Source organism: Salvelinus alpinus, chromosome 20 (genome assembly GCF_045679555.1).
Source record: "Salvelinus alpinus chromosome 20, SLU_Salpinus.1, whole genome shotgun sequence".
Lineage (NCBI taxonomy): Eukaryota > Metazoa > Chordata > Actinopteri > Salmoniformes > Salmonidae > Salvelinus > Salvelinus alpinus.
In genome coordinates this window covers 51,392,460-51,419,454 of record NC_092105.1, presented here as the reverse complement: position 1 = coordinate 51,419,454, position 26,995 = coordinate 51,392,460, and the positions used below count along the sequence as shown (strand labels likewise).

At 41.9% G+C, this 26,995-nt stretch overlaps 1 protein-coding gene across 5 annotated transcripts in view; it reads left to right on the top strand.

Moving 5' to 3' along the window:
• The window catches only part of LOC139547060 (LIM domain only protein 7-like), a 98,585-nt gene that overhangs the window by 13,222 nt on the left and 58,368 nt on the right, over window positions 1-26,995 (top strand). For 2 of the 5 annotated variants that reach the window (XM_071356117.1, XM_071356114.1), the window contains exons 1-2: window positions 21,343-21,486; window positions 22,935-23,051. The gene's annotated coding sequence lies outside the window, so the exon portion shown is untranslated. Of the gene's footprint in view, window positions 1-6,649; window positions 6,744-21,342; window positions 21,487-22,934; window positions 23,052-26,995 lie in introns of those variants that run through there. The other 3 variants (XM_071356113.1, XM_071356116.1, XM_071356115.1) reach the window with 2 other exon arrangements.

Below are 26,995 nucleotides of genomic sequence, written 5' to 3'. Positions count from 1 at the left end.
TTATGTCTCTTTACTATACAGTGCTACCACGGTTGTCACCCAGTGAAACCAAACAAATAAATGGAGCAGAGAAAGAGAGCTAGCTAGAGACAAAGAGAAAGAGACAGTGAAAGAGATAGGCGGGAGAGAGAAACAGAGACAGAGAATTAGAGAAAGAGGAAGTCAACTTTCAGCCGCAGGTGAGGTAACACTTTGGCCTGATAACAGCCGGATAACAACGGATGATGGAATTCAAACCTTTACACGACCAACGTCCGATTCAGTTCCGCATGGCACTAACTTAACAAAATCAGCCTGGATTGTGTCATTGAGAAGCTTAATGACGTGTGTGTGTGTGTGTGTGTGTGTGTGTGTGTGTGTGTGTGTGTGTGTGTGTGTGTGTGTGTGTGTGTGTGTGTGTGTGTGTGTGTGTGTGTGTGTGTGTGTGTGTGTGTGTGTGTGTGTGTGTGTGTGTGTGTAAGTGTGTGTGTGTGTGTAAGTGTGTAAGTGTGTGTGTGTAAGTGTGTGTGAAAGAGAGGTTGTGTTTAAGATATAAGGTGTGTGTATTGCCACAGTGAGGGGGTACGTGGATGTTTTGCATGTACAAACTGGAATGTCTATGAATATATATACTATATATATATACAGTACCAGTCAAACATTTGGACACACCTACTCATTCAAGGGTTTTTCTTAATTTTTTCCATTGTTTACATTTTAGAATAATAGTGAAAAATAGCACATATGGAATCATGTAGTAACCAAAAAAGTGTTAAACAAATCAAAATATATTTTAGATTCTTCAAAGTAGCCACCCTTTGCCTCGATGACAGCTTTGCACACTCTTGGCATTCTCTCAACCAGCTTCACCTGGAGTGCTTTTCGACTAGTCTTGAAGGAGTTCCCATATACAGTGGGGCAAAAAAGTATTTAGTCAGCCACCAATTGTGCATGTTCTCCCACTGAAAAAGATGAGAGAGGCCTGTAATTGTCATCATAGGTACACTTCAAGTATGACAGACAAAATGAGAAAAAAAATCCAGAAAATCACATCGTAGGATTTGTAATGAATTTATTAGCAAATTATGGTGGAAAATAAGTATTTGGTCAATAACAAAAGTTTATCTCAATACTTTGTTATATACCCTTTGTTGGCAATGACAGAGGTCAAACGTTTTCTGTAAGTCTTCACAAGGTTTTCACACACTGTTGCTGGTATTTTGGCCCATTCCTCCATGCAGATCTCCTCTAGAGCAGTGATGTTTTGGGGCTGTTGCTGGGCAACACAGACTTTCAACTCCCTCCAAAGATTTTCTATTACCCAAATACTAACTGTTAACTCTTGGTGGTCTATAGCAGCTTCCCACAAGAATAGGCTTTAGGTGAGGCAGGTGAACCTGTAGCCATGTTACTTCAACAGCAATTGACATGAGATCCTCTCTAAGCTGTACAGGAATATGACTCTGAATATAAATGGTATTGAGATTGCCGGGCTACCCAGAATAATTGCTCCGTTCAAACCCTACGCCATGCCCACAGACTTTTCTTACTCTGCAGGGAGTCTGAATCAGACCATACTCCCTGGGCCAGAGCCAGAACACACATGGCTTAAGCAATGTTTTCAAAGTACGTGTAACTATAAATTGATTGGAATAACAGCGGCAAATGATCATACTGTTAGCGATTTTGCGGGTCCAACTTGTCCAATAATAAACGCACATGTTTTGTTACTGTGTGTCTGCTCCATAATGAATACCACCCAGGTGTTCGAATTTGACATCAGCCGTGGTTGAGTTATGTCTCTTTAATATACAATGCTACGCTGGTATTCACCCAGTGAAACCAAAAACAAAGTGAGCAGAGAAAGAGAGAGAGCTAGAGACAAAGAGATAAAGAGAGAGAGAGAGAGAGAGAAGTAGACAGCAGAGAGAATGAGGAATTGTGTGTGTGTGTGTGTGTGTGTGTGTGTGTGTGTGTGTGTGTGTGTGTGTGTGTGTGTGTGTGTGTGTGTGTGTGTGTGTGTGTGTGTGTGTGTGTGTGTGTGTGTGTGTGTGTGTGTGTGTGTGTGTGTGTGTGTGTGTGTGTGTGTGTGTGTGTGTGTGTGTGTGTGTGTGTGTGTGTGTGTGTGTGGTATGCTTCTACAGTGCTTATAGTTTGTGTTGTTGTGTTGGCTGCTCTCCTTCTCTCAGCTCCAACCTGCGCACTGGGCGGAGTTGCATTGCGGTATGTCGAACAACCTGTTCCGTTATGACACAGGTGTGTCTTGGGGAGGCAGAAGGGTGAGGTGGAGGGATGTAGAGACCATACACTCAGACATGTTCACCATGGCAGCAGACGCAGCATGGAGAAAACCAAACAGCACAAACAAATATCAATACACTTTGCTTATAGGAATGTCTATAGTGCCTGGCTGCCTATAGTGGTCCAAAAACCATGGGACACAAACATTATTATGCTCACAATGAACTTCGCTTCGATGAACCAGTTCGCTATGAGAGTCAAATTATTTGTAACAATTAGGATTTTTATAAGATAAATACACTGTATACTAGGAGGTGTGCCACACTACTGATGTAGACTCTTGACTCATGGTTGAAGTTTATTATACACTGTACCCTTTTAAGAAGTGATTCATTTGACAGAAGTGTGTTCCAGTAATGTCTTAAAGCATGAAACCACTGTGAAGTGAACCTGCCATGCCAGTGAATCTCCCTCTCTCTCGCCTCTCTCTCTCTCTCGGATGTGGTGTGTCATTCAACATTGTGTAATGATCCAGCTATGCTTAAATTAGCCACTCCTTTGATAAGATGGAGTGGTACAAGCAGCAGGTTAATTTCTCCCAGGATCCACAATGGCTGTGTCAACCACCAATCTGTCAAAGTCACGCTGGTGAACACACATAGGTTGACACACAACAACAACACACACACCAAATAGCACCCACACTAACCAGCCCACGCACACATCAAAGCTAACTCTGCCTGTTGGTAACTAACCACACCACACCTTCCTGTCCCTAACAACGCGGTCAGCACAGACAGACAGAATCTGAAATACAGATTAAACAGGAAAGGGTCATGATGTCATGAATGGACAGATTCTGCAGTGAGTATGCTCCTTAAAATATAGTTCACAGCTGCAGCCACAATAGTCCACCTCAGAGCCATATATTTACAAATATCACAATCTAAGTAAGATGTCCAAGCCTCGTAAGGCTTATTAATTGAGGTTGTAAACATGGAGATAAATAATTTATATGCTTGTAAATAATAATGGGCCAGACTATTGTGCTTATGCAACGGAGAACTATGAATTTAGCTCCTGCACCGCAGCACAAGTGAATGGAACTGGATGGACATAATGGAAGCTCTAGATCAGGTAGTCCCAAACTGGGGTTTCAAACAGTACATTTCTATTTTCCGACAGGGCTATACATTTGTGCTGCCAAAAAAGAAAATTAAACCATCTAGCGTTCAGCGAAATAACAAAACAATGTCAAATTGTCACGATCGTCGTAACGGTGAAGAGAGGAGGACCAAAGCACAGCGTGGTTTGAATACATCTTCTATTTTTAATGAAGACGAAAACGAAGAACACTTGACAAAATAATACAAAACAATAAACGACGAACGTGAAGCTAATCAAAACAACATGCAACATAGACATAGACAATAACCCACGAAATACCCAATGAATATGGCTGCCTAAATATGGCTCCCAATTAGAGACAATGATCAACAGCTGCCTCTAATTAAGAACCAATCTAGGCAGCCATAGACATACAAACACCTATACTAGACACTGCCCCATAAACATACAAAAAACCCTAGACAATACAAAACACATACATCCCCCATGTCACACCCTGACCTAACTAAAATAATAAAGAAAACAAAGATAACTAAGGCCAGGGCGTGACACAAATACAGGTAGCCTAGTCAAATAATTAACATCCATTCACATTAACCGTTACTCTCTTGCAGGAAACCTTCGCTCTTGCGAAGACATTTAGAAACGAAACATAATTTGAAAAATAAGCCACTGGAGTTTTTTGAGCAGGAATAAAGATGACTTTCGAGTAGTAACACATGTATAAAAGCAACAGATACCATTAATAAGAAGGGGCTAGAAGCGTCTTATATGGTGAGCTACCGAGTGGCTAGGACAGGCAAGCCCCATACTATTGTGAAGGACTTAATTCTTCCTGCTGACGCAGATATGGCTGGGACAATGCTGGGGGAAAAAGGCCCAATAAACTATACAGGCATTGTCTTCATCAAACAACACTGTTTCACGACGCATCAGTGACATGGCAGGAGATGTTTTGAAACAATTACTGCTTCGCATACAAGCCAGTGAATTATATGCGTTACAGCTGGATGCGTCAACAGACGTGGCGGGCCTGGCACAGCTCCTGGTATATGTTCAATCAGATGCTCAACAGTTGCACTATCCCAGAGCCCAACTCAAGAAAGGCCGTGATTTACGAATGCATATACAGTTACAGCTGTATGAGAAGGTCTGCAAAACTGGGCAAAAATGGGGAGATTTTATTAACCATTGTCACGTACTAGGGGACGGAGATTAGATATACCCCCTTCCCCTGAAACACCCACATGTGTTCCCCCGTTGGGACCATATTCCCAAGCATCTCAGTGCAGTCAGACCTTTGATGATGATTTTGTGCCACCAGGGCCACAATAATATGCCCCCTCTCTGAATGTCAGAGTGTGATCCCCTTCCCATGGGTTACTGCAGCTAGTGTTGCCAGCACTGCCACTGCCTGGGTGGGGGCACCCCACCGGAATCTTCACCGGCTAGGTACAAGGTCGTCAAGGTTCTCATTAGCAGCTTTGAGAATTTCCTTGTATATTATGCTCACCCATTAGGGGGCTCTGGCTTTGTAGGACCAACCCTGCCAGGTTGGTGTGTAGGGTTGTGGACCGTTCCATCAATATAGGACCATAAATAAATAAATTAGATGTATAATTTATTCTAAAATGTATATCCCTCATCTGCACAAAATTGAAAGCTCTCTCTCACAACTCCTGCTCACAGACACACATTGGTTCTGGGATATGCAACCATTTCCTTTCTCACTCACTTAACGCCACACTTTCCCAAACACCAAAAACACACACGACATCTTCCGTCACAATACATCCACACATACCCACATACTGTGCCTTCTGTCTGCTGTGTTTTTATCTCCACCGTGTTGAATTAGTACTTTTGTGTTCCAATTAGTTATATTTGAAGATTGCTTTTCTATCAATTTTTTTTTATTATTGCAATCCCTACCATGGCTAGTATTGTGTGTTCTATTATTCGCCTCCTCTACGAGAAGTTCGTAATTCTTAGAATAGCCATGGAGTAGTCTTTGTGCCTCGGAACATTTGGTTATCAAAATACAGTTTATCGACTACGAGACATACCCGTTTCCCTTTAAATCTATTTTCCTTGAAGATCGGATACAGAACTTTGAGCGGTTCTGCAATTTCCTTCGGGATCCGATCAATCATGCCTATTTTTGTGCCAGCAAGTCTTTTACCCAGGCTTTTAACCATTATGTTATCTTTAAAGAAAACTAATTTGGCAATGATTGGGCATTCATACCTCTGTCCGAAACGATGCACACGTTCGAGTTGGATTTTGTCAACAGCTTTGCGTGGGATCTGAAGCGCTGTAAGGAGGAACTCCCTAACTACACATTCAGGAACTTCTCCTTCTTTCTCCTGGATACCTGTAAGTACCAGATTGTCTCTCATGGATCTAGTCTGTATGTCAAGTAAGGCTTCTCTCAGAACGATGTTCTCCTTTTGAAGTTCATTAACATCGGTTTCAATCTTATTGACTGTCCCTTTCAGCTTGTTTGTATCTTTCTCCAATGTCGCAGCATTTTACTCACTCATCTCGAGGCTTGCCTTCAACTCTTTTATATAATTACTGACTAGTTCAAGTATGCGCAGTTTGACATTTACTGATTTTAACAGATCGATTTCAACCTTTACCATTAAATCGTCTGTGTCTGTAGAAGAGTCACATTCTCGTTTTGAGATTGGTTCCCCTGTTTCACTCTCCGTCATGTTTGGGTGTTGCTTGTTTTCGTAATATTTGTAGATACATTTCTCAAGTCTTATGATTTGTTTTGTGTTGATATTCAGATTGAAGGTTATTACCCACCAGTTTGTGAAGTGCTAATATTTAGTCTAGCTTACCGATATGTTTTTTATCTTGAGGTGAGCTACACTGCTGTGTTCAGTCCGCCATTTTGATTGAGTCAAGAAACACGAGCAATGGACATTAGACCAGTGGAAATCTGATGAGTCCAAATGTAAGATTTTTGGTTCCAACCGCCGTGTCTCTGTGAGATGCAGAGTAGGTGAACGGATGATCTCCGCATGTGTGGTTCCCACCATTGAAGCATGGAGGAAGAGGTGTGATGGGGTGGGGGTGCTTTGCTGGTGACACTGTTGGTGATTTATTTAGAATTCAAGTCACACTTAACCAGCATGGCTACCACAGCATTCTGCAGTGATATGCCATCCCATCTGGTTTGCGCTTAGTGGGACTATCATTTGTTTTTCAACAGGACAATGACCTAAAACAAACCTCCAGGCTCTGTAAGGGCTATTTGACCAAGGAGAGTGATGGAGTTCTGCATCACCTGACCTCTACCCAATTGAGATGGTTTGGGATGAGTTGGACCGCAGAGTGAAGAAAAAGCGCTCAGTGTATGTGGGAACTCCTTCAAGACATTTCAGGTGACTACCTCATGAAGCTGGTTGAGAGAATGCCAAGAGTGTGCAAAGCGGTCATCAAGGCAAAGGGTGGCTACTTTGAAGAATTGATTTGTTTAACACTTTTTTGGTTACTACATGATTCCATATGTGTTATTTCATAGTTTTGATGTCTTCACTATTATTCTACAATGTAGAAAGTTGTAAAAAAAATAAAATAAAAAAATAAACTTGAATGAGTAGGCGTGTCCAAACTTTTGACTGGTACTGTATGTTGAAAAAAATTGTACCGAATGTCCAAGAGGCTAATACTCCCTTAGGGGCAGTAAACACAGAGTTAATACCAGGCTGAGTGCTGGTTCTCTCTAGGGGCAATGTTTCTCTCTCTTCCCCCCATCTCAGGTATCCAAGTGGGGGGAACAATATGGGGGGCTAGCTTGGCTAAATTTAGGACCTGGAGGATCACATTTTGACATTGGAATAAGTGGAATGATGAGACCACTCTTGGGAATGGAGCTTTTTTTAGCTTGTGTTTTCTCCCCCGCTTGGCATTCTCCCCTCGATTAGTCCTTGTGTGTGTGTGACTGTGTGTTTACGTGTAAGTTTTCTTGTAAACTGTGAGTTGCGTGTTGAGGGTGAGGACGTTTGTGGATGTTTTGCATGCACAAACTGGAATGTCTACCAATATAGACCCTGAGCCATGACTCCTGTCTTCCTGGAGCTGTTGTTGGCCACACAAACATACACACACGTTAAGAATGCCACATCAGCTGTTGTGTTCCTGGTGTGTGTCCAAGTCTCCACTCCCTCAAACCCAGTCTGACAGGTGTGATGCTCCATGTCTGTGTGTTCTCATACACCAGTCATTATCTCATACATCAGCAGCAATATCACTCCTGGTATCATTGGGTTGGTATGTTGTTCTGATGTTGGGCCTGTTGACTTGATGTTCTAGGCCAGGTATTCCCAAACTGTGATTACGTGCAATGGTGTTGGGGGTATGCCAAATAATAATATATATTTCTTTCACATTTTCAAACAGTCTGAGGGTTTTTTTCTCGCCTGAGTAGCCTCGTTTCACTGGCAAAAATAAAATTAAACCATCTAGTGTTCAGCGAAATAACAACACAATGTCAAATACAGGTAGCCTAATCAGATAATTAACATCCAATCACATTAACCGTCACTCTCTCGTGGGAATTCCACTAACGGTCCGTATGTAACCTAGCTGCTGCTCATTCCGTTTGCTCTAAAATTGATAAATGATTTTTTTTTTAAAGGGCCGCATCCATAGAGACACATACCAGCTCTACACCTGCACCTGTTGACGACACAAGTTGTTCTGCTTCCACGAGCACATCCAATGCTAGCATCAGTAATTCTACATTTGTTGTTTGCCCATCTAGCATGGACAGTAACAGTCGCAGATGCAGCCGAAGAGCTACTGCCCCGTTACCCTGGAAAGCACCGAACAACAGACAGGGATGTTGGACCATCGAAGAGGCTCAAAAATGATGAGAACTACATTGATTTGGGGTTCACTTATATTGGGAGTAGTGCCATTCCTCAGCCACAGTGTGTTATATGTGCAAAATTACCATCTCACAACTCGATGAAACCACTCTTGCGAAGACATTTAGAAACAAAACATGACAATTTGAAAAATAAGCCACAGGAGTTTTTGGAGCAAGAATAAAGACGACTTTCGAGTAGTAACACATGTATAAAAGCAACAGATACCATTAATAAGAAGCCTTATATGGTGAGCTACCAAGTGGCTAGGACAGGCAAGCACCATACTATTGTGGAGGACTTCATTCTTCCTGCTGCCGCGGATAAGGCTGGGACAATGCTGGGGGAAAAGGCCCAAAAAACTGTACAGACAATGACTTCATCAAACAACACTGTTTCACGACGCATCAGTGACATGGCAGGAGATGTTTTGGAACAATTACTGCTTTGCATACAAGCCAGTGAATTATATGCATTACAGCTGGATGAGTCAACAGACGTGGCGGGCCTTGCACAGCTCCTGGTATATGTCCGTTGCTTTTATGGGGGGTCAATTTAGGAAGACATCCTCTTCTGCAAACCACTGGAAACCAGGACAACAGAAGAGGATATTTTTTGGACAGCTTTGTGACATCAAATGTACATTTGTGGTCAAGATGTGTTGGTATCTGTACTGATGGCGCAAAAGCCATGACAGGGAGACATAGTGGAGTGGTAACGTGTGCAAGCAGTTGCTCCCGACGCCACTTGGTTACACTGCAGCATTCACTGAGAGGCTCTTGCTGCCAAAGGAATGCCTGACAGCTTGAAAGACGTTTTGGACACTACAGTGAAAATGGTTAACTTTGTTAAAGCAAGGCCCCTGAACTCTTGTGTATTTTCTGCAATATGCAATGTTATGGGCAGCGACCATGTAACACTTTTACAACGTACAGAAGTGCGCTGGTTATCAAGAGGCAAAGTATTGACACGTTAATAATTTTACTTGTCTGACCGCTTGCATGATGACTTTGTTTTCACCACAAACGACATCACCCAAGCAACTTTCAATAATGGCAGATTCAGACAAAAGTCTGTGGCCAATGACAGCAGCATAATAATTTAGTTTGAGGCTTCAGGCTAGTATTGAGAGGTTGAGATGACCTAAATAGTTTATTGTCTCAGATTACAGTTGACTCCAAAGTTGGCTCAGTTGTCATGACAACCATAAAAGGAACTATATGGTTGTCTTAGCTTGACCTTTGAGCCCTAGTTCATTGTTGTAGTATTGGCTTTACAGAATTGTCTGCCAGTGCAGTAATATAATGTATCTTGGTATTTTAACTTATTTCAATGCAAGATTAAAGATTAAGATTCAAATAAGATTGTAATTCTTGGGGCCTCACTAGTGGCACTGCATCGCAGCGTTGCGGTGTCACTACAGCCGGGGGTTCAATCCCGGCCGTGACCGGGAGTAACCGGCCGTGACCGGGAGTCCCACGGGGCGTTGGAAAATTGACCGGTTGGGCTTTCCTCGGGCTCATTGCGCTCTAGCGACTCCTTGTGGCAGGAGCTCCTGCAGGCTGATATCGGTTGTCCGTTGAACAGTGTTTCCTCCGACACATTGATGCAGCTGGCTTCTGGGATAAGTGACTGGGGGTTAAGAAGCGTGGCTTGGCTAGTCATGTTTCGGAGGACTCAACCTTCTCCTCTCCTGAGCCCGTTGGGGAGTTGCAGAAATGAAACAAGATGGTAATCATGAAATTGGGGAGAAAAAAGGGGTAAAAAATATTGTAATTTTTTGCAGTGTGCCCTTAGCCATGATGTAGTGATGTTCAGTTCTAGACTTTAAGAGTTTTTATCTACAGAGTTCAAGAGTTATTAGTGGTCAGGTCACATGGTCAGGGAAAACCTACTTACCAATGATGGTCACGTGGTCAGGTAAAACATCCCTAGCAATGATGTAGTTCAGTTCTAGAGTTTTTATTTAGAGAGTTCATGTCACTTGGTCATCAAAAACTTGCTCTCACAACAATGTAATGTAACGTTGAATGCAGAAAAATGCACTACAGTCTCTCTGATTTGTTAAGAAAATAACGCTCTAGATTGTCTTGAGTCAGGCTTTACCAGCTGACCCTGGAAATCAGCTGATTAGCTCGTAGTCTGTGAACCTACACCTTCAGAATACGTCATATTACTTCCCAAATCTACAGGCTAAAGGGGCTTTCTAGCTTATAGGATGGATACGACTGTACCAACAGCATTGTTCTAGTAATTTACAGTCATGAACCCACTGTATAGTAGGATGTTAGAAATGTGCATGCTTACACAGCTCATTTTACAGTGTTGGTAGAAATTGCCAGAGTCAGATAATTTTACTTCCTCCCTAATGGTTGGGGTTGTAGAGGGTAGATTAATCTGATCCTAGATCTGTGGTTAAGGGCAAATTCTACCCTGCAGCTTAAATATGCAGTATTTAGCTCTGCTTTTGTCTTAATTTGAGACCTTTCGGCTTCCTTTCTGTGTCTATGAGAGACACAGACTGTATTTCTGGTCCAAAGTCACTCTGCTGATGGCCTTTCGATTTGGTAAATTATTGACATGGGGAGATTACTTCACAGCCCAAAAACAGAACTTTACACAGGCTTCTGAATGAGGTAGAGTACAATCATCTTCGGCTCCTGGGGAATTTAAATCACCAGACAATTAGCTAGAGGAGTGGCAATGTGGCACGATAGCGTTTGATTTTGCGACACTCTGCAACTGTTGATCGAGCAAACTGTCTGATTTACAGGGTGGAGTTCCTTTTTGTCAGATTGACAGCTGGATATGAACGTTTATTTTACCTAAACATAAAATCAAGCTGAATAGGAATGCTGCACAAGTATGTGATCAACATGTATATATTCATTAGAAATGTTCATGACAGTATTAAAACCCCTTGAGATGCACCATCTCATATTCAAGGATTTTAAAATGTTTTTTTTATGACATTTCAGCTTGCCCTTGGTAGGCGTAAAGAAACAACATTTGTTTGTTTTACCTTCACAAGGACACGTCTGTAACTGTCACATTTCCTCAGTAAAGCAGAAGAAAAAGAGCTCTCTGTTTGAATTTAGGATGTGTCTGTGACAACAGTATTGATGTGCTTTCATCCCTTACTGTACTGCTCAAACTATCCGTCCTCTGCGCAGCCATATTTGAACTGTGAAGAGATTGTGAAACGGAACGAGGAGCGATAATGGTGAACGGCCAATAAAGTCCTCTCCCCTCCATGGTTACGGCCCTGGCTGTAAACGGCGACGGGGCAACACAGCTCAAAGGCTATATTTGTGCTCCCTGGCTGGAGAGAGAAATGCCAGCCCAACCATTTGCCCACCCACTTGTTCTTTTACCCGACAAGAGTGGCTGTAGTGTCTCATAAGCGTGACACAATCCCTCTCTCAATATTTGTGTGTGTGTGTGATGCCTCCAATAAACCAATATTTGACATCTGAGCTCAGCTGAGACTGATCCTAGACATTTTTCCTCTAGAGCTTTTTTCATTTTTTTATAACCCACCTTTCATTTTTCATGACACCTGATTTATGCTTAGTGACAAGGTGTTATGTGTACGTATATAGGTGAGGTATTTATTGATGCTGAACGCAGAGTAGGATTATTCCATGCCCTGGCTGAATCAATCAATCACGCAGAAGAACTGATGATCTTAATTTTCCCAGGTATGCTGATGACTGTGCGTTGGTATTTTTATTTTTGAAGGGTGTACTATCGGTACAACGTGGTGTGGTGTTTAGGTATGTGTGTTCAGTGTGTGTCGTTTTTAGTGTTGAGGCATCACTCATCAGGACTCGCAGACCTACCCATCCTATTGTGTGTGATGGCCTTGTCTCGCCCAGCAGGGCTTGGCATGGGTGGGGTGGACCAATGGGTCATTGGCATCTTGCAGGTGTGTCCTTGTGGGTGGTGTTCCATTATGTACAGGTCGTTCGTTTGGCACGGAGCAATAGCAAGTGCAAGATCCTTTTATTGTTGAGTGTGTGTGCGTGTGTGATTAGTGTTTGTGTGTGCGATTAGTGCGCATTGTATGTTTGTGATTAGCCTGAATGTGTATCTGAGTCAGAAATCCACCTGCAATTAAAAGGGAATTAAGTCACAATAAACGAGTGTCCTTAAGAAACACAGTGAATAGCTAACAAAGTGGCACTGTAGTTATCCATGATCTAATTGAGCCTCTCAAAACAGTCACATACAAAACAGTAATATACAGTACGCGTTTCTGAAAGATCAGCTCTTAAACGTATTACTCCCATAGCCGTCAGCGTAGCAGATTTACAACGTGTGCCTGTATTGTCCTCTGACATACACCTTACCAGTACAGGTAGGGCCTCCGTCAGAAGGCTCCAGTTTCTGTTTCTGCCTCAGGGACGGTACCGCACAAGAATGTACTGTCTGACTTCCTCTTATGTTCACATTGGTGGTCGAACCAGGAAGGATGTGACAGGCTCGCGGTTGTTTGGTTCGTTGCTCGACCTATCCCGGAATTTGGAGGTTTGGTCCACCCCACCCATTGTGTAACCAAGCAGAGGTTGCAACATTTGACTCACAGGAGGGCGCTAGGTCCATGTCGATGAGTTATTGTCAAATATTTCTGATATTTCTGATTCAGCAAGGTTGTAAGTTAAGTCACAAAGTGGGAGCAATCAGTTAATCATCTGACATTACATATTGTATGACCTCATTTCCTTGCCTCTAAAAAAAGCTATAGTTGAATATTTTAGTTGAGTTGAGTTTCAAGGAAAGACAATTATACTCTCCCCATCTTTCTTTATAAACAAGACAGTAATATGGATTCTCTTTTATTTCAAATGTTAGCTGGCTCACTCGTTGACACTGCTTTGTGAAAGAGCCATGTGATGATGTTGTTAGACAATTGGTTATCGTGTGTACTGAGTGCACAAAATCTTAAGAATACCTTCCTAATATTGAGTTGCACCACCACCCTTTGTCCACAGCACAGCCTCAATTCATCGGGGGCATGAGCTCTAGAAGGTGTTGACTCCAATGCTTCCCACAGTTGTGTCAAGTTGGTTTGATGTCCTTTGGATGGTGGACCATTCTTGATACACATGGGAAATGGTTGAGTTTGAAAAATCCAGCAGCGTTGCAGTTCTTGACACAAACTGTTGCGCCTGGCACCTACTATTATGCCAGGTTCAAAGGCACTCAAATAGTTTGTCATGCCCGTTCACCCTCTGAATGGCACACATACACTATCTATGTCTCAAGGCTTAAAAATCCGTATTTAACCTGTCATTCTCCCCTTCAACTACACTGATTGAAGTGGATATAACAAGTGGCATCAATAAGGGATCATAGCTTTCACATGGATTCCCCTAGTCAGTCTGTGTCATGGAAATAGCAGGTGTTCTTAATGTTTTATAAAATCAGGACATAGGGGAGAGTGGGGTAAGTTGAGCCAAAGGGGTAAGTTGAGCCATCCTTGTTTCTAGGAAACCATACACAAAATTAATAATTTGACCAAATATTTAGGAAAATGTCATCATTTCATTGAGTCTCTGGCATAAGAAACCACATGGAAAAAGTGGTAAGCAACCAAAAAAATGATTTTCACAAAGTCTAATTCATTTAATGTGTTAGAGGTTTCATGATGCTTGTATCTAAATCAAAGTAGATCATTTTAAGATTGTTCTATACATCAGTTGGGGTCTCTATAAGCCTCAATATGAGGTCATAACCTAGCATGAAAGTGCATCCCTGTAGCTGTGTGGGCTAATATAGTCAAAATGTTTGTCTTGGGGTAAGTTGAGCCAATGGTTGAGCCAATGCCAAGTTGAGCAAATTGAAGTGTTTTCTTCTCAGGGGGGGATATGAGGTAACAAGGGCTGGGAATTGGCCTAAATGGATAGTGTTAAATTGAAACGTTTCTTACAGACAAAATATGGAAAGCATACGCATAACCATGGTAGCAATTAAAAGGGAACTGTTTGTTAAGACAAAAAAAAAGCTTTTTCTAGTGAGAGGTCAAACTGGTGTGTCCAAGTGGCCACACACCTCTCCACAGTGTACACTGTTCCTAAGTCATTTTAATGCACGTTTATGACTCAAAGAAGAGTCATCAACCATAAGGTGCTTTTTTTCTAGCTCTCCTAGCTGTGCCGTTGAGGAACTACAGCAAGCACGCTGTAGTCTGGACCACAGCCATAACACAATTACTGTTATTGTTTACTAAATCCCAAAACAGTCCATTATAAATCTCAATCTGGGTCAGATAGGCTCCATTTGAAGCTTTTTCTATTGCCAATATGACTAGCTAAATCGTAAAATACGATGTTAGGCTTTAACAGAGCAATTCAGAAAATCCAATCACAATTTTGGTGAATGTAGTGAACGTTTTGGACTCACAGGTGTTGGACAGAATGGCTGTCAGTCAAAACCCATACAAAGCTGTGAAGCAGAGACCCAGAGATCTGACGTTACGTATAGCATGTTAATGTGCGCCACTGCATTCCAATTTAGGCACTTATCAGCGTCCAAATCTGCCATTTTCAACCTGTAAACGAGTATGAGTATAAAGGGCTACAGCATGTACACTATATACTGTATACAAAAGTATGTGGACACCCCTTCAAATTAGTGGATTTGGCTATTTCAGCCACACCCGTTGCTGACAGGTGTATAAAACTGAGCACACAGCCTTGCAATCGCCATTGACAAGCATTGGCAGTAGAATGGCATTACTGAAGAGCTCAGTGACTTTCAACTTGTCACCGTCATAGGATGCCACCTTTCCAACAAGTCAGTTTGTCAGATTTCTGCCCTGCTAGAGCTGCCCCGGTCAACTGTAAGTGCTGTTATTGTGAAGTGAAAACGTCTAGGAGCAACAACAGCTCTGCTGCGAAATGGTAGGCCACACAAGCTCAAAGAACGGGACTGCCAAGTGCTGAAGCGAGTAGAGCATAAAATTGTCTGTCCTCGGTTTCAACACTCACTACCGAGTTCCAAACTGTCTCTGGAAGCAACGTCAGCACAAGAACTGTTCATCAGCAGCTTCATGATAAGCCTTAAATTAATGATCTTCTCTCTATGAATACTGTCTGGAGTGTGTTCAATACATTTGGAACATTCTAAACTATTATATACATAGAATTTCTATCTGAGACATTCTGAACATTTCAGTAATGAGTCAGGTGGCGATGTACTCGTGTGGCACTGCAGCTGCGTTGATTTCAACCCTCATAACTCGTGTCACTATTCCTGTGTTTCAGGTGTGCAAAATCCACTTGTCATTTAAATTTCACTGGATTGATTGCTTTCATTTACTCTTGCGACTTTTTCATATTCTTGCCTGTGTCTGTCGTTTTTTTCCCGTTAACATTACGACCAAGGAAATGTTTGTTTTGACCTGTCAAACATACCCCAGTAATGGCTGAATTAAGCTCAATGGAATACGCCTTTCCATTGCATCTATAAGAACGCTAAAGATTAGTCTGGGATTTAAAGGCATCGTCCTGACACTTATATCACAAGAAAGAGAAGACAGATGGGTGTAATTATCTATGTAATACAGTTGAAATGTTTACAAATAACATGCGCCGAGAAGAGAAAGGAACTTCCGAAAATGAACACTCTGATTATAGTGATATTATGTGTGATTCGCAAACAGACATTGTAAAGTATGTATAGATACTATAGGTGTTATATAGAGCCAACCGTGTTCATTTTTAATCCGATGGTATCCTGCTATTATTAAGCCTTTATTTTGACAGGGAAGCCATACTGAGACTAGGGTCTCTTAGATGAGCCCTGCGTAAATACATCAAACATACAGTACCAGTCAAACGTTTGGATACGCCTACTCATTCCAGGGTTTTTCTTTACATGTACTGTTTTCTCTATTGTAGAATAACAGTGAAGACCTAACTATGAAATAACACATATGGAATCATGTAGTAACCAAAAAAGTGTAAAACAAATCAAAATATATTGTATATTTGAGATTCTTCAAAGTAGCCACCTTGATGACAGCATTGTGCACCGTTGGCATATAGATTAATTAAACAAACGTTACAATAGTTCACTGTGATAATTCAGTGATAATTCTTTGTGCACCACAGAGTGAAAAATAAATCAATACATAATAGTAAATAAGGTTATCCAAGCAATAAATATAACCCTAGAGCAGTAAAAATAATTAAAATATATAATTTGTATACACTACCGTTTAAAAGTGCCGGGCCACTTATAAATGTCCTTGTTCTTTAAAGAAAAGCACATTGTTTGTCCATTATAATAACAAATTGATCAGAAATACAGCGTAGACATTGTTAATGTTGTAAATGACTATTGTAGCTGGAAACGGCTGATTTTTTATGGAATATCTACATAGGCATACAGAGGCCCATTATCAGCAACCATCACTCCTGTGTTCCATTGGCACATTGTGCTAGCTAAATCCAAGTTTATAATTTTAAAAGGCTAATTGATCATTAGAAAACCATTTTGCAATTATGTTAGCACAGCTGAAAATCGTTGTTCTGATTAAAGAAGCAATAAAACTGGCCATCTTTAGACTAATTTAGTATCTGGAGCGTAAGCATTTGTGGGTTCGATTACAGGCTCAAAATGGCCAGAAACAAATAACTTTCTTCCGAAACTCGTCAGTCTATTCTTGTTATGAGAAATGAAGGCTATTCCATGCGAGAAGTTGCCAAGAAACTGAAGATCTCTTACAACGCTGTTTACTACTCCCTTCACAGAACAATGCAAACTGGCTCTAACCAGAATAGAAAGAGGAGTGAGAGGCCCCGGTGCACAACTGAGCAAGAGGAAAAGTACATTAGAGTGTCTAGTTTGAGAAACAGACGCCTCACAAGTCCTCAACTGGCAGCTTCATTAAATAGTACCTGCAAAACACCAGTCTCAACAACGTCAACGGCGAAGAGGCGACTCCGGGATCCTTTCCTTCCCAGGTCTTCTCCCAGCCTCTTTTATATAAGTCCCATATCTCAGCTGAATCCCAATCCCACAGGAATTTCATTCAACATAATCGTTTTGAAGGTGACTGAACTATGATGACTAGTTAGGTATACGTTTTAGTATGAGAGTGAATAAATGTTCTATATCTACAGGATGAAACTAGGCGGCATAATGCCTCAGTTTCAATGACGACACGAGTCACAATGCCTGGTGCTGTTGATAGCTCTCTCTCAGCTGATCCGGTGGTGAGGCGTCAGTACAGGCCCGAGGGGCACAGAGAATATGTTTTTATCCCATGTTCTCCTAACAAGGCCTACATCCATTACCACCCCTCATAAATTAGCATTAGGTAACCAGGCCTGTGATAGTTTGGCCTGAACCCTCCACCCCCACCCCTCCAGTCCTCGCAGTAACCATAAATGTTAAGAAGAATGTAGACTTTGCTCCAGGCCACACCAGGGAGAGAAAGTGAAATGTTGTATTGGCCCCATAAATCCGGGAGACGTGGAATCGGTGAATGCCTGGTTTAATTTTCACTTTAGTTCACAGGTTTGTTGGGGTGTAAGGATCGCTTGCATTTGAAATGATGCAGGTCCTTGAGAGCCAGCCGTGGTGATATCACATACTGTGGTGTTGTGTCAAACCCATGTTGACTTCATTAGCTAGCTTGTTTTCGTCAACCATATTGGTGGCATTTAAAGAGGTAGGTCACCCCAAAAATCTAAATTTGCCAGTGGTCTTGTGTGGTATAGATCAGACTATATTGTACTTTCATATACCAAATAAAGTTGAAAGATCATCTAAAAAGTAATATTGGGATAACAACACCAATAATTTAACCTCAAACTGAATTGAACCTTTCTCATACCTATATGTTTTTTGTTGTTGTCGCTTTTCATGCTAAACCGAAGCAGTAGTAGAATTCCGACCATTTTGATAGAAAGTCAGATGGTCGTCGTCGCAGCAGCTCAGTTGTCAGAACGGAATGTTCACCCCCAGTATACTCAGCAAGTGCTCCAAGCCGCACCAGCCCCATTGCATGCTGGCTTAAAGCAAGGGCCACGGGACACCACACACACGCTCAGTGTGGTGTGAGTATTCTATTACCGTCGTGTGACGGGAGGAATGCGAAGCACGGAGAATGGTTGTATACAGTATATCCCTCTGTCACTGTGTTTATCACGTTAGTGCTACTTTACAGCACTATTGGTCCCCTGTAGAAGCACACGTGATATACGTAAAAACTACTGTCCTCTTCACAGGTGACATATGGAGACTAATTGGAGGCAGAGTGTAAGTTCAGGAAGGTTAGAATGTGCTTTGTTTTTCGGTGTAGTTTGGTTGCACTTGCAAAGTGACCCATCGAGACTCAATACTTCTACTACTGGCGTGACTTACGGACATTTGGGAGTCAGTATACACAAGAACCAAAAATATGACTGAACTTCTGGAAATGCATCAGTGGAATGTTTTGGGGTTGTATATCTCTGACAGTCTGTGAATCTACGTATATGTGCAGGATGTGTGTTACTGTATTTGGGAGGTTTAAATTCATATAAATCAATAGGCCTGTGTCAGGACCTCATTGTTTTCTTACCTCTGCTTTTTACCCTTCAAAGTCCAATTATTTTTATGGCTGTGTGGTATTTAGTGACTGTCGTAAATAACCAAAGCAAATATGGACCAAACGCTGATGTCACGCCCTGGCCATAGAGAGGCTTTTATTCTCTATTTTGGTTAGGCCAGGGTGTGACTAGGGTGGGCATTCTAGTTTCTTTATTTCTATGTTTTCTATTTCTTTGTGTTTGGCCGGGTGTGGTTCTCAATCAGAGGCAGCTGTCTATCGTTGTCTCTGATTTAGAACCATACTTAGGTAGCCCTTTTTTCCACCTGTCTTTGTGGGAAGTTAACTTTGTTTGATGGCACATAGCCTTAAGCGTCACGGTTTGTTTTGGTATTGTTTATTGTTTTGTTGGCGACATCTACTATTAAAAGTATGTACGCTTACCACGCTGCACCTTGGTACTCTTCTTACGACAGCCGTGACAGCTGAACCACCTATGCACACACAGGAAGGTTCTCAAGTCAGACGTGAGAAAAAGTTTATGAGAACATACACCTCTAAAAGAGACTGATACAAACAATGTACTTAATTAAGCCAGTTTTATTTCCAACTATGTATGCATGCATCTTCTTTGATAACAATACATTATCAATAAAGCCATGACCACCCAAAACATACTCACATAGAAGATTGTTCTGGAATCAACCTTGTTCGATTTTAAAACATACACTTCTTATTAAAGAGATCAGAAAACATCTATTTGATATAACCCATTTAGTCAATGAAGCCATGTGTTATTGCCAAATACAGTGCCTTCAAAAAATGTGCAGACCCCTTGACCTTTTCCACAATTTGTTACGTTACAGCTGTATTCTAAAATGGATCAAATTAAATTAAAATCCTCAGCAATCTACACACAATACCCCACAAGTTTCTAGAAATGTTTGCAAATTTATAAAACATAAAAAACAGAAATACCATATTTACATTAAGACCCTTTGCTATGAGACTCGAAATTGAGCTCAGGTGCATTCTGTTTCCATTGATCATCCTTGAGATGTTTCTACAACTTGGTTGGAACTTGAAATTCAATTGATTGGACATGATTTGGAAAGACACACACCGGTTTATATGTCCCACAGTTGACAGTGCATGTCAGAGCTAAAACCAAGCCATGAGGTCGAAGGAATTGTATGTAGACCGCCGAGATATGATTGTGTCAAAGCATAGATCTGGGGAAGGGTACCACATTTTTTTGCAGCATTGAAGGTCCCCAAGAACACAGTGACCTCCATCATTCTTAAATGGAAGAAGTTTGGAACCACCAAGACACTTCCTAGAGTTGGCCGCCCGGCCAAACAAAGCAATCGGGGGAGAAGGGCCTTGGTCAGGGAGGTGACCAAGAACCCGCTGGTCACTCTGACAGAGCTCTAGAGTTCCTCTGTGGAGATTGGAGAACCTTCGAGAAGGACAACCATCTATGCAGCACTCCACCAATCAGGCCTTTATGGTAGAGTGGCCCGACGTAAGCCACTCCTCAGTAAAAGGCATGTGACAGCCCGCTTGGAATTTGCCAAAAAAGACTCTGACCATGAGAAACAAGATTCTCTGGTCTGATGAAACCAAGATTCAACTCTTTGGCCTAAATGTCAAGTGTCACGTCTGGAGGAAACTTGGCACCATGTCTACTGTGAATCATGCTGTGGGGATGTTTTTCAGCAGCAGGGACTGGGAGACGAGTCAGGAGTGAGGGAAAGACGAACGGAACAAAGTACAGAGAGTTCCTTGATGAAAACCTGCTCCAGAGCGCTCAGGAACTCAGACTGGGCCGAAGGTTCACCTTCCAACAGGACAACGACCCAAAGCACACTGCCAAGACAACTCAGGAGTGGCTTCGGGACAAGTCTCTGAATGTCCTTGAATGGCCCAGCCAGAGTCCGGACTTGAAACCGATCGACCATCTCTGGAGAGACCTGAAAATAGCTGTGCAGTGACGCTCCCCATCCAACCTAACAGAGATTGAGAGGATCTGCAGAGAAAATTGGGAGAAACTCCCCAAATACAGGTGTGCCAAGCTGGAAGCGTCATACCCAAGAAGACTCAAGTCTGTAATCTCTGCCAAAGATGCTTCAACAAAGTACTGAGGAAAAGGTCTGAATAGTTATATAAATGTAATATTTCTGTAATATTATTTTTAAGAAATTAGCAGACATTTCTAAAAACCTGTTTTTGCTTTGTCATTATGGGGTATTGTGTGTAGATTGATGAGGGGGGAAAAATGCATTTTAATCAATGTTAGAATAAGGCTGTAACCTAACAAAATGTGGAAAAAGTCTAGAGGTCAGAAAACTTCCCGAAGGCACTGTATGTATTTGTGTGAGTCTGTGTGCATATGGCTATTGACACAAATTGTATGTGTGCTTAGCGTGTCCATTTGTGTGCTTGTGTGTGTGTCCTCCACTCCATCCCAGCCCCAGCCTTTGTCTTGTTCTGTTGTTGTGTAAGGGGGGGCAGGGGTGATTCGAGGGCTGGCAGTCGCATGGATTGTACTCTCTCTTTCCAGCTCTTTCAGTGGGGGAAGCGCATAGACCTAAACACACTATTCTTTTATTGTCATTTTAGCAGGCTGTGAGTGATAACCCACACAAACACTCCCACATACACTTCTCTCACACACACACCTATCAAGAGACCAACAGGGGACTGAAACATGTAAGTGGAAATGTTTTTATTTTACTTGGGAAGGTTTGAGGAGATGGCGGAGATTGGCTTTGCCCACTACTGTAGAATCCAATGGAACAGTAGGGTGATTGTAGGGTTTTGTGCTTACAGTATGTCTTTATCCATCCTATTGCTACATTCCAATCTACTGTATACAGTATGTAGTCATTTTTTAACCATCAGACCGTGTCAATAGAAGCACGACAATGTGCATTAGAAGTGATTTCCATAATAGCATACCCAGATCACTTTCTGGGGCAGCAAGTAGCTTAGGCTAGGGGGTGGCAGGTAGCCTAGTGGTTAAGAGTGTTGGAGCAGTAACCAAAAGGTTGCTGGTTCATATCCCTGAGCCAGCAAAGTGGAAAAATCTGCCGTTCTGCCCTATAGCACGGTAAGCTCCCCAGGCGTAGATGATGTGGAATAAGGCAGCCCCCTGTACCTTAGGTTAAATGTGGAAGACACATTTTGGTTAAATGCATTCAGTTGTGCAACTGACGAAGTATCCGCTTTAGTCTAAAGACTCTTGAGCAATATTTTTTGCAGGGAAGGCCTGTAATATGCTCTGTAGTTAGTATTACCCTGTGCTGCCTATACAACGTGTAATTACCATGTAATATGCAGAAAACTGAACATAAAGGGGAACTACCATCAAAGAGCGGGAGACCGACAAAAACGTACTAAATGGAGTAAAAGCATCCCTCAACATTTTTTACATGCAAATAGCACTTGAGTTCTGTGACATCTGTAGTGCTCATGGAATGACATTATTGAGAGCTACATTACTTTTCTAGAACATGATTCAAAGACCTAAATGTTTACAAGAGGTATAGGTCAGGTCAGTGCACACAAACAAATAGCGATATATCAGACGGTTCTGGATGAGGCAGGAAAGCAAAGAGCTGGACACTAGTGGCCACAGGAGCCACAGAGGCCAGTATAACCTGAGGACAACTATGTATGGGCATTACAATACAGAAACCATCCTAACAGTCCATACTATATGTAGGCTACTTAGTGTTCTGCTAGAATGTACTGTAAGTGTGTCCTTATCAATATATAACTATGTCCTACTGTTTTCCACTGTTTACCTGGGTTCAAACAGGATTTGTTTTCATTCAAATAATTTAGCCACACTTGATTGAGGGTGCCTGGCATATAACCAATTGTCCCACAAGTGCAAACCTGCAAACCCTGCCCATCTGGCACTCCTCAAACACTCAAAGTATTTGAAAGAAAACAAGTACTATTTGAACCCAGGTCTGCTTGTTTATTCTCTTTAAAAGCTGTTCTAGTAGAAGAACAGTAGAAAAAAATCAGTCAAAAAGCATCAGCACCCACCCAGTTGCTGTATTTAGAGACATTGGCATTGCTCCTGTAAAGTACGTATGCATACATTATAATCATGATTTTTGTAATAACTCATGTCCTCTTTCTCCCAGGTGCTGATCTCCATATACTGGCTGGGTAGGAAGGCACAAAGCGAAACTTTCTATAATAGACCTAACCTAAACCTCAAGGCCTTTGAACGACTACTGGGCATAGCAGCAATATCCAAGGTAAATATATAACCTTACTGTACATACTGTATGCTGTGCTAGGCTAGGTTAACACTTTATTCTTCTATAGTTATTCACTCTATTATACTCTATATAACCCATTCTTTTTTATGTTTGCCCCTTTCAGTAATTATATTTCTATGTATACGGTATTAGCAGCCTGGTCCCAGATTTGTTTGTACTGTCTTGCCAATGTGTTTAACCACAGGAGTGTGCACGACGAAGACAGGCTACGGTAGTAGCAGTATTCAAAGTTAAGCTGCCTCACTGTACTTCAGTGGGCTAGTTAAGTTTGGGGTCCACATTCCATTTTAATTTGGTCAATTCAGGAGGTGAATTGAAATTGCAATTCACGAATGGAAAGGTGTCTTTTAGTTTCAGTTAGGATTTTTCAACACTTTAATTTGAATTTCACTTCATGAAACTGAATTGAATTGGAATGGACCTCAACCCTGACGTACCTGTACATTGTAATTCAAACTATAGTTTTTGTGTTATGTGTGCTACCTTGTAATGGTTTGAGTAATCAGCTTAGCTACAGTAGGAATCAAATCGTATGAATGAAATCCTCTTTTACACTCACAGCCCATCACATCTCTACATCCTTCCTGGTATTTTAGCTATGTGTTGAGGAAGCCAGCCCATTGGCCGAGGGGCTGCAGCATCAGAATACTTGACAGTCTGTACTAAAACCATAGCAAAGTTAAGTCATAACTGATCCAATCTCCTGACGCAGCTATTTTAATCTTGTTTACTTCAGAGACCCATAGGTCACTTGGTACATGCATAAAAGTGTGTTTCGGTGTGTGTGTGTGTCTTTCTTTGCACATGCGTGTTTGTGTGTGTCGTGACATTGCTGAGTTTTACAGTTTGGGTGGTTTGCAGTCAGATTTACCAAGCACAGTCAAGCCCTACGATTACACTCAATACCATGGGATTTTAAACGATTAAAAACAGGCAAAAGTGATGATTAGTTAAAGTGATTTAGTTACAACATGTCCCATGCGTTTATCTGTTCCAGTCCGAGGTCAGTGAAGCGATGTTAAGCCAAGCTCAGTAGGGAATAGCGTAGAATAGCATTGTTTAGCCCTGGATTCAAAGTCAATTATTGATCTGACATTGTCTGTGTCCAATATGGCACCCTATTTCCTGCATATTGCACTACATTTGACCAGGGCCCGTAGGGATGTGTTCAAAAGTATTACATTATGTAGGGAAATGGGTGCCAGTTGAGAACAGAGGCAGTTATTGTTTCATAGAGAACGGCTGACAAGTTGTTGCTTGTTGGGAAGCAGGCTTTGTTAGAGAGACTCCAGGCCATTTTTTATATTTTTTATTTAACATTTATTTAACTCGGCAAGTCCATAGAACAAATTCTTATTTACAATCACGGCCTACCAAGAGGCAAAAGGCCTCCTGTGGGGACGCGGGCTGGGATGAAAAAGAAAGTAGAACAAAACACACATCACGACAAGAGAGACACCACAACACTACATAAAGAGACAACAATACAACATGATAACACAACATGGTAGCAACACAACATGACAACAACACAACATGGTAGCAACACAACGTGGTACTAACATTAGTAGGCACAGACAACAGTACGAAGGGAAAAAAGGTAGAGACAACAATACATCACGCGAAGCAGCCACAAGTGTCAGTAAGAGTGTCCATGATTAAGTCTTTGAATGTGTAGATGGATATAAAACTGTCCAGTTTGAGGGCTTACGCTATGCCAGTCTTTAGACTGTTAACAGTTATCATGGTTGTCACCGTCACACAACGCATGGGTAACTGGGTTGTGCTTGTATGAGGCATAGTGGAAAACACTCTGAAGTATGTGTGTGGGGGAGGTGTGTGTGTGTGAGTTGTCATGTACCCAGTGAGGATAACCCTAAAGAGCTAAATGACTAAGAGACACATCACTCTGTCTTCAAATAAAAATCTAATAAAATGTTATTAGTCACAAACACATATTTAGCATATTTAGCTGTTATTGCGGGTGTAGCGAAATGCTTGTTCCTAGCGCCAACAGTGCATTAGTATCTAACAATTCACAACAATACAAACAAATCTAGACGTAAAAGAATGGAATTAAGAAATATATAAATATTAGATTGAGCAATGTCGGAGTGGCATTGACTAAAATACAGTAGAATAGAATACAGTATCAATCAATCAATAAATCAAATGTATTTATTAAGCCCTTACATCAGCTGATGTCACAAAGTGCTGTACAGAAACCCAGCCTAAAACCCCAAACAGCAAGCAATGCAAGTGTAGAAGCACAGTGGCTAGGAAAAACTCCCTAGAAAGGCTGGAACCTAGGAAGAAACTTAGAGAGGAACCAGGCCATGAGGGGTGGCCAGTCTTCTTCTGGCTCTGCTGGGTGGAGATTATAACAGAACATGGCAAAGATGTTCACAGATGACCAACAGGGTCAAATAATAATAATAACAGTGATTGTAGAGGGTGCAACAGGTCAGCACCTCAGGAGTAAATGTCAGTTGGCTTTTCATAGCCAATCAGTATATGTATATCAGTATATGAGATGAGTATGAGATGAGATGAGTAAAGCAGTATGTAAACATTATTAAAGTGACTAGTGTTCCATTATTAAAATGGCCAGCGATTCCAAGTCTATGTACATTGCCTTCAGAAAGACTCTTCCTAGAGCTGGCCGTCTCGGCCAAACTGAGCAATCGGGGGAGAAGAGCCTTGGTCAGGGAGGTGACCAAGAATAGGATGGTCACTCTGAAAGAGCTCTAGAGTTCCTTTGTGGAGATGGGAGAACTTTCCAGAAGGACAACCATCTCTGCAGCACTCCAACAATTAGGCATTTATGGTAGAGTGGCCAGACGTAAGCCACTCCTCAGTAACAGGTACATGAGAGCCCGCTTGGAGTTTACCAAAAGGCACCTAAAGACTCTCAGACCATGAGAAACAAGATTCTCTGGTCTGATGAAACCAAGATTGAACTCTTTCGCCTGAATGCTAAGCGTCACTTCTGGAGGAAACCAGGCACCATCCCTACTGTGAAGCATGGTGTTGGCAGCGTCATGCTGTGGATATGTTTTTCAGTGGCAGGGACTGGGAGACTAATCAGGATCGAGTCAAAGATCAACGTTGCAAAGTACAGTGAGATCCTTGATGAAAACCTGCCCCAGAGTGCTCAGGGCCTCAGACTGGGCCGAAGGTTCATCTTCCAACAGAACAGCGACCCTAAGCACACTGCCAAGACAACACAGGAGTGGCTTTGGGACAAGTCTCTGAATGTCCTTGAATGGCCCAGCCAGAGCCAGAAACCGATCGAACATCTATGGAGAAACCTGAAAATAGCTGTGCAGCAATGCTCCCCATCCAACCTGACAGAGCTTGAGAGCATCTGCATCTGAATGGGAGAAACTCCCCAAACACAGGTGTGCCAAGCCTGAAGCGTCATACCCAAGAAGACTCGGGCCTGTAGTCACTGCCAAAGTTCTTCAACAAAGTACTGAGGAAAGGGTCTGAATAGTTATGTAAATGTGATATTTCAGTTTGTTATTTTTAATAAATTAGCAAACATTTCTCAAATCCTGTTTTTGTTTTCTCCTTATGGGGTATTGTGTGTAGATTGATGAGGATAAAAACTATTTAATACATTTTAGAATAAGGCTGTAACCTAACAAAATGTGGAAGAAATCAAGGGGTCTGAATACTTTCTGATGGCACTGTATATAGGGCAGAAGCCTCTAAGATGCAGGGCTGCGTAACCGGGTGGAAGCCGGATAGTGATGGCTATTTAACAGTCTGGTGGCCTTGAGATAGAAGCTGTTTTTCAATCTCAGCTTATCTTTATTTTGTACCCCTTTTTCTCCCCAATTTCTTGATTTCCAATTGGTTGTTACAATCTTGCCCCATCGCTGCAACTGCCATATGGACTCGGATGAGGCGAAGGT